The following is a 9306-nucleotide window of genomic DNA, read 5'->3' as shown; positions in this document are numbered from 1 at the left end:
GCACGCATAGTATTTGCATTACTCACACCCTGCCTTGTGGAAAACCCCGATGTGTTCATCCTCACCTCATCACCACCACCACCAGGGCCATCCTCCTGCTGTCTCCCCCTCTCCCTCCGCATCCTGGCCCGCACCACGGCACGCAGCTTTTATAATGTGTTAAATGGCGCCCACTGGGGTTCACCCATATTGATGAAGGTTTCCACCCCCTTTCCTCATTTGAACGCCCACACCCCATTACTTCTGGGGTGACCCATTTCTCATAAGCCAACTTATTTGTTCCCCTGATATTCATTAACACTGATGTCACCATATCACCACAGTAACCTTAAGGAAGTCGCTAACGTTTCACCCCAGCTACCAATGGTCATCCTGTGATCTCTCCTGAAGATTGTTATCCAAATCCACACAAAAAGAAAAAGAAAGTGAAAGGAGAGGAAAAAAAGCAGAAAAGCACTTCTTTGGGGGTGTAACAGGGTGTAGACTCACCAGTGCGGCGCCTCCTGCTGGTTGTCCTGGGAATTAGCTCATCCAGCTCAGGAGCGCCCCCTGCTGGCCAGTGTCCCTCCTGCCTCAGGCCCCCGGTGCCCCTTTCCCTTGGGGTGCTGCCCCACAGCAGCACCTCCATATTCTTGGTCTCCCCTCCGAGGGGAACCCCACCCCGCCACAGTGACTACTACCAGTCATCATCTAGCCCCCTCTCACCAGGGCAAACTGCAGTCTCTAATGGCCACTCATCACTGGCAAGGGGATTTGACCAGCTGCCTCTGCCTATTCCCAGGCTGCCCCTCTGCAGCCCCAGTACCTCCTTAGGCCTCCCTGCAAGGCCTCAGCCTGGGAGGTCACCAGGGGTGCTCTTCTCTCCTCTCCTCTCCTCTCCTCAGCCTAGCCTAGCCTAGCCCTGCCCCATTGAAGGTACCCTGTGCAGGCAGTCAGGCCCATCTCACTCCAAGGCTGGAGTGAGACTGACCTGGCTCCTCACTCACAGCCCTTTTATCAGGGCCAGCTATGCCATGACTGAGCTGGCCACACCTGTGGCCAGCCTCCCTCAGCTGCTCTCACTCCTTTCCTAATAGGAGCGGGGTAACTGCTACAGGGGACAAAAACCAGCAAACATATTCAAAGAAATGAACATTTTCATGAAGATTTTGATCGAGAAAAAAAGACATTTTCTGTTCGAAAATGTTTCTGAACGAAAAAACAGCAGCACCAAGGACTTCTGTCACCAGAGTGCCTCTCAGCTGGACCTGAGAATTGGGCCGTATGTTTCCACTCGTGCATCTAAATTTCCTGTGTGGTTTCACAGTCCCGAGAAGCTGCCAGGACTTCTCGTAAAGGCTGCAGCGGGTCAGTTTCACTCTTGTGGGCACTTAGTTCTCATTTTGATCTGTTTGTTTGAAGGTGCAGCTCCGCTGAGTTTGGGGAAGATGGAGGACGACGAAGGTTACACGGTACTGAACCTCCGACCGAAGAGGGGAAACTCAGCCAGTCCGTCTCCAGATGTACGCCAAGGTATTGACGTAGAACGTCTTCAATTTGAGACATACCACCGTTGAGATCTGATTTTTATGTCAAAGGTTTCAAGGAGAGGACGAGTAGAAAGCATTTTCCCTGGGTATGAGAGGCCGTGTGGGCTAGATCTGGGTTCTAATCCTGGTTCTGAGGCCTTGGACATCTCCTTTCCCCCTCCGACCACTTGTCTGTCTTGCTTCCTTATTTTGTAAGCTCTTTGGGGAAGGGATGGGTCTCTTACCAGGAATGTGTACAGGGCACAGCACAATTAGGGCCCCAATTTCAGTCGGAACCTCTTGGTGTAATTATATTACTAACACAATATACAGCTGCAGTGTTCGTGATGACGGAGTTTAGGGCCACTGGTTGTGTGGACAATACTCTGGAGTAGAGAGAGGCCTTACTTGAATCTGGACTCTGGTATTGTCAGTGGTCAATGTGCAGTTATTATTCTGGTCTGAAGGCTTCCTCTTCTCAGGCAGGTTAGGTTTGCAGATTTCCAGTATTTCCCGCTGAAATAATGTGGCAGGGCTATTTTTTAAAACCTCAATATAAACGACCGTCTTACCGACCAGCCGCTGGAGCTGACAATAGTATTTCTTATTGTTATTATTTTGTCTTTGGTTTACAATAGCGCCTAGAGACGCCATCCATGATCGGTACCTTTATGCGCTAGGTGATATACAGATATATAACCAGAAACAGTCTCTCCCCTAAAGAATTTACAGCCTAAAGAGAGAATTATTTTCCCTGTCCAGATGGGGGGAAATGAGACATAGGAGATTCTACTTGATTCCAATCCCACGCTCATCACCGCAGTAGCTGAGATTGAGAGAAGTTGCCCAGAGTGAGACAAGGAATCTGTGGCCCTGGCCCAGCAAGGAATTAAACCACAATCCACAGTGTCTTAACCACAAGCCCAGGCGTCCTCTGGCAACACACTGATTGGCTGCAGGGAGAATTTTGGAACTTATATTCAGGGCCGATGATAACATTTACTTCTGACCTAGTATCTTTCCTATTCAGACCCCTTTGCTAGAGTTAATGAATTAATGATGATGTTTCACTAAATCTTTCACCTTCCAGAGTCGCCTACAAGTCCCCGTTGTTACAAAATTGCCCTAGGAGCTCTGGGGACCTGGTGTATCATTCTGACGTTAGCGGGGATTACAATCGGCACCTGGGGTAAGTGTCTGGGATCCCATCCGGTTTTTAAAATTGATCAAATGCAGCCTGTTTTAGATAGATTTCTAGAGTGCTAACACCTTCTCTAAGTAACAGTATGACTAGGTTTGGCAGATTTCAATTGATCTTTATAATTTCGACAGATAATATCAATGTTTATTTTTAAGCATTTTTAAAATTTTTCGCAAACTACATTTTCACAGCTGTGAAAAATTACGGGTATTAAGCTTTTTGTATTTTTATCTATTTAAATGTTCACAGTTGTGGGAAATTATGGGGTGGTAGGACAACAGTGGGGTCAGACAACAAATATTTAATGACGGCAGACGTGATTCTAAAAGTGAAAGCTTTATAACAGTTCACACAGAAATTGTCAATATCACATGTCAAAATATACAAGTAAAATTAGATTATTATCCATAAATATTTGTCCATTAGTTTGTATTTGGTGAAGTAAACGTTTACCGATAAAAATCAAATTCTTCCAAGCCTATGTACTACAATTTTTTCTCTAACTCAATTAATTGTGCCAGGAGCTGCCCAGACACACAGCGAGAGACAGTCCCTGCCCCAGCTGAGATCAGGGCCCCGTTGTGCTGGGCGCTGCAGACACACAGGGAAAGACGTCCCTGCCCCAGCTGAGATCAGGGCCCCTTGGGCCGGGCGCTGCACAGACACATGGAGAAAAACAGTCCCTGCCCCAAACAATTCACCATCTCAATAGACAAGAAAAACAAAGGAAGGCTCTGTACTCCCATATCACAAGTGGTAAACTGAGGCACAGGTTGCACACAGAGATGCAGTGATTTGCCCAGTCACTGAGTCTGTGGCAGAACTAGGAATTGAAACCACACCTCCATCCACTACCTTAACCACAAGACCCACCCTACGTCAGTCAAACATTCATCAACTTCATTGGAAATTTTGCATGAATATGAGCCGTAAACCACCCTTCCTTTCTTTTTGTCTCACCAGCTTTATCCTCTCCAAACATCCAAAAGGAAAACCCGGTACACTAGCCCTTGACAGTTTCAACTGGATACTTAGGCTGGAGCTAGCAATAATCCAAGGCAGGAGAACCACAGATTCCCCCCCACTAAAATATTTAACGTCTGGTCTTCTCCCTCTGCCTTTCTGCCTAACTGACCCCGATCCACATTGTCTGATGCTTTATTACAATCACACACTGCCAGGCAATTTCCTAACCCCAGCTCTGCTGGATGCTGCTAAGTTTTCCAGGGTCCAGCTCAGGAAGAACAGGCTGGAGCAGCAGGGAACGCATCCCTGGAGGAGCTGGTGTCTCATTTGAGGCAGCGTCTGTGTGACACACCACCCGGCAGCTCTGCAGGTAACCTCACCTCCTTCGGACGCTGGGTTACTATGCACATTTCACACCACCGGGAAGGGTCATCAGTGGGGTCTGAACCCCAGGTCCTATAGCACAGACTTCTACTGGGTGAGCTAAAGGAGTAACTTCAATAGCTGACAGTAGTAGAAAGTTAGGACCAGTCCTATTTAACATATTCATTAATGACCTGGGAAAAAGGGTAAACAGTGAGGTGGCAAAATTTGCAGATGATACAAAATTACTAAAGATAGTTAAGACCCAGGCAAACTACAAAGAGCTTCAAAAGGATCTCTCAAAATTGGGTGACTGGGCAACAAAATGGCAGATGAAATTTAATGTTGATAAATGCAAAGTAATGCACATTGGAAAGCATGATCCCAACTATACATATAGAATGATGGGGTCTAAATGAGCTGTTACCACTCAAGAAAGGGATCTTGGAGTCTTTGTGGATAGTTCTCTGAAAACATCCACTCAATGTGCAGCGGCAGTCAAAAAAGCAAACAGAATGCTGGGAATAATTAAGAAAGGGATAGATAATAGGACAGAAAATATCATCTTGTCTCTATATAAATTGATGGTATGCCCAGATCTTGAATACTGCGTGCAGACGTGGTCACCCAATCTCAAAAAAGACATATTGGAATTGGAAAAGATTCAGAAAAGGACAACAAAAATTATTAGGGGTATGGAACAGTCTCTATATGAGGAGAGATTAATAAGACTGGGACTTTTCATCTTGGAAAAGAGACAGCTAAGGGGAGATATGGTTGAGGTCTATAAAATCATGACTGGTGTAGAGAAAGTAGAAAGGGAAGTGTTTACTCCTCCTCACAACACAAGAACCAGGGGTCACTCAATGAAATTAATAGGCAGCAGGTTTAAAACAAACAAAAGGAAGTATTTCTTCACACAATGCACAGTCAACCTGTGGAACTCCTTGCCAGAGGATGTTGTGAAGGCCAAGACCATAACAGGGTTCAAAAAAGAACTAGATAAATTCATGGAGGATGGGTCCATCAATAGCTATTAGCCAGGATGGGCAGGGATGGTGTCCCTAGCCTCTGTTTTCCAAAAGCTGGGAATGGAAGACAGGGGCTGGATCACTTGATGATTCCCTGTTCTGCTCATTTCCTCTGGGGCACCTGGCATTGGCCACTGTCGGAAGACAGGACAGTGGGCTAGATGGACCCTTGCTGTGACCTAGTAGGCCATTGTTATGTTCTTATGTTAAAGTTATTCTCCTTTCTGTGGACTCGCTATTGGAGGGGGATATGGCACACGCTTTGCTAGCACAAGGTAACCAACTTCCACTGGGAGGTTCAAAGTTCAAACCGATTCCTTGGAATATTTCTGTGGATGTTTGGCTGCGTCTAGATTTGGCACCTACACCGATTGCAGAGGTGGCAAGGTGGCGTGTCCAGCAGAAATAGGCCATAGGCCCATAACTGTAATTTCCTCCACCAGCCCCCGTCATTTCTGCTTGGTGTGGCCTGACTGTTAAGAGTCATAACGCATTCTTGGGGCCAGTTTTGTGGGTCAGCTGAGACATCTAGTGGTCACTCAGGGTAGTTCTCAGCCTTTACTCACATTTTTCTAAATAAATCAGGAGTCCTCGTGGCACCTTAGAGACGAACACATTTATCTGGGCCTAAGTTTTTGTGGGCTAAAACCCACTTCATCAGATGCATGGAGTGGAAAAAACGAAAGCTTTGGCCCAAATAAATGTGTTAGTCTCTAAAGTGCCCCAAGGACTCCTCGTTGTTTTTGCTGATACAGACTAACACGGCTACCACGCTGAAACCTGTCACATTTTTCTGGTTTTTAGCTAGGTCCTGACCAGAAGCCCCCCTTCTGTCCCATCCCTGTATCCCCCCTCTCCTCCAACTCGGCCAGTGCCCCTCAGTCCCAAACTGCAGATCCCTGCTCTCCCAGCCTGAGCTTCCCCCCGAGAATCCTCAACTCCGCTGATGAAGTCCCTGCTTTTATGTCTCTTTCCAGATGGCTCTGGGTGCAAAGTCTGCCCCCGGGACTGGCTGCCTCACAGGGACAAATGCTATTGGGTCTCTAAAGAGAGTAAGTTCTGGAGTGAGAGCTTTAAAGACTGTGAAATGAGGAAGTCTCAGATGCTGGTGATCCAGGACAGGGACGAGATGGTAAAGAAACTAAGCTGAGGGTTTAACTTTGCCTGGGGAGGTTTTGTTATGGTTTACCGCGGATGTTGCTAACACAGCGGATGAGGGTGAATTTCAGAGATGGAATATTTGGTTTAACAAGCTGGGCTAGACTGTCCCATGTCGCCAAACATCCTCAACGGAAAATTCCATGCACCTGATCCCCAGCTGGTTTAAATCAATGTATTTCCACTGCAGGCAGTAGAGACAGCCCTACCGAGGAAGGGGCTTGTGGGTAAATGGGAGGGGCAGAGGACGTGGTCTTGCTCTGGGCTGTTGGTCTAAAGAGCCATAGGAATATTGCACTGACTCTTCCCCCCCACATGCTCCTGCTTCCACTCTCAGGAGCGAGTATGGCCTTCTGGCCTATCCCTGTGCTTTCCTCTATCCAGAGGGCTCAGAGATGGGAATCTGTTGGAGTTAAGGCTGATCCTATTGTAGCGTGTGGATGCCAGCGTACGGTGCTGTGTGAAGTCACTGCTCCACCACTGCATCCAGCTACATCTTTCCAGTCTGATGGGGCTCTCTGCAACATGGGTTCCCATGGGCCATGAGGAGAACACAAGAAACCAGAGAATTATAGTCACCCTGATGCTTCTGTCTCACACTTGGCAGGAGTTCATACAGAACATTACTCAAGGGACAAACCTTGTTTGGATTGGACTCACCATTAAATCACCAGAGAAGAAATGGACCTGGGTGAACACTTCCCCATTAGATCAAAGACTGTGAGTGTTTGTAATTGGTTACTGGTTTACCTGACGTAGGAAAGTTGTAGCTGTGTTGGTCCCAGGATTTGAGAGAGATAAGGTGGGTGAGGTAATATCTTTTACTGGACCAATTTCTGATAGTGAAAGGTCTTCTTCATCCTCAAGAATTAGCGATTGCTAAACTCATTCCTTTTTATGCCTCTCCCTCCCACTCATGGATGCATGAGGAATGCAACAGAGCTAGGCTAAAACTTTCTGCCAAAACTTTTTTGGGCAAAAAAAGAGCGATTCAGTGACACCGAAATGTTCTGCAAATTCATGGAGGCTCCACCTAATTGTTCATTTCAGAAAATCAATCCATTGATCGATCCATCAAAGCATTCCATTTAGATATTTTCAAAACACTGGGGAATGGTAAACAATGAAGAGGAGAGGTCACTGATTCAGAGCGATCTAGATCGCTTGTTAAACTGGGCGCAAGCAAACAATGTGCGTTTTAGTATGGCTAAATGTAAATGTAGACATCTAGGAACAAAGAACGCAGGCCCTACTTACAGGATGGGGGACTCTATCCTGGGAAACAGGGACTCTGAAAAAGATTTGGGGGTTGTGGTGGATAATCAGCTGAATATGAGCTTGACGCTGTGGCCAAAAGAGTTAAAGCGATGCTGGGACGCATAAACGGGGATCTCAAGTAGGAGCAGAGAGGTTATTTTACCTCTGTATTTGGCACTGTGCGACAGTGGCTGGAATCCTGTATCCAGTTTTGGTGTCCACAATTCAAGTAGGATGTTGATAAATTGGAGAGGGTGCAGAGAAGAGCCACAAGAATGATTACATTATTAGAATACATGCCTTACAGTACTAGACTCAAAGAGCTCAATCTATTTAGCTTAACAAAAAGAAGGTTAAGGGGTGACTTGATTACTGTCTATAAGTATCTACATGGGGAACAAATATTTAATAATGGGATCTTCAATCTAGCAGAGAGAGGTATAACATGATCCTGTGGTTTGAAGCTGAACCTAGACAAATTCAGACTGGAAATAAGGTGTAAATTTTTAACAGTGAGAGTAATTAACCATTGGAACAATTTACCAAGGATCTTGGTGGATTCACCATCACTGGAAATTTTTAAATGAAGATTGGATGCTTTTCTAAAAAATCTGCTCTAGGAATTACTCTGGAGCTGGTCTCTGCCCTGTGTTATAATGGAGGTCAGACTAAATGATGACAATGGTACTTTCTGCCTGTGGTACCTATGAAAACAAAATATATCAATTTTTCGGTTTGAAATTACTTTTCATTTAAAAATTTTCTTTAACTTTATGTTTTTAAAATTGAAAAAAAGTCTTAAAATGGTCAAAATCGAAACAGAACATTTCGATTTTGTCAAAATGTGTTGATCCCAACTGACTTTTTTAAATTTTATTTTATGTTTCGCCAAAAATCTCAGCAAGTTTTGGTTTCAGTCCAGCAAGAAACAAATTTTTTGTGTGTGGACTAAATTGCCAACAAACCGGAAAATCATTATTCACCCAGCACTAATTGCAGCCACATTTGGAGCCATAATCTTGACACAATCAGTTGTAAGATATTTAGTGACTGAACATGGCAATATTCTGAACAAAAGAAACCCTCAACCATGCTTGTAGCTCATTCCATCGCTTCACACTGACTCCACAGACATTTTAGACTTCAGAGTGACAAACAGGTGATGCTCCTGAAATCTTCTCATATCGATAGTAATAAATCACATTTTAAATCACAGATCTTTTGCAGGTTCCCGGTAACTGGCTCTGCTGAAGGAAACAGCTGTGGGATGATCAGAAGGAATCGGATTAATTCTGAATCTTGCAACTCTGAATTCAAGTGGATGTGTCAGATGGGAGCCATCCTGCTATAAACCTGGTGGTCCCTGCTTGGAAAAAATGAAAGCTTTGTATTTTAGTAAATGGGCAGTGATGAGTTTTATGAGTTGGAGTTATACATTTTAAACCCATGGCTTGATCACCACGTAGTTTTGAAAAGGGAGGAGAAAAGTTATTTCCAAATATAAGTGGAGGAAATTGTTTGGGGCTTTCTTCTAGAGGGAAGCTGGTCTTGTAGGGTGGGATTCAGGAGATCTGGGATGATCCTTTGTGACATTCTTAACAGTGAGCGTGATTAACCATTGGAACAAACGACCAAAGGAAGTGTTGGATTCTCCATCTTTTGATGCCTTGACTGGCTGCCCTTCTGGAAGATGTATGTTGGTCAAAGACAAGTAATTGGGCTGGAGAAATTTAACGGCTTGTATTATATAGGAGGTCAGACTCCAGCAAAACATTTTAAGTTTTGTCAAATCAGCATTTTCTGGGGGAAACTCCAGTGAGTG

Source organism: Lepidochelys kempii, chromosome 14, assembly GCF_965140285.1.
Source record: "Lepidochelys kempii isolate rLepKem1 chromosome 14, rLepKem1.hap1, whole genome shotgun sequence".
NCBI classification, from domain to species: domain Eukaryota; kingdom Metazoa; phylum Chordata; order Testudines; family Cheloniidae; genus Lepidochelys; species Lepidochelys kempii.
The sequence above is the reverse complement of the archived record's forward strand: the minus strand, read 5'-3'. Positions refer to the sequence as shown.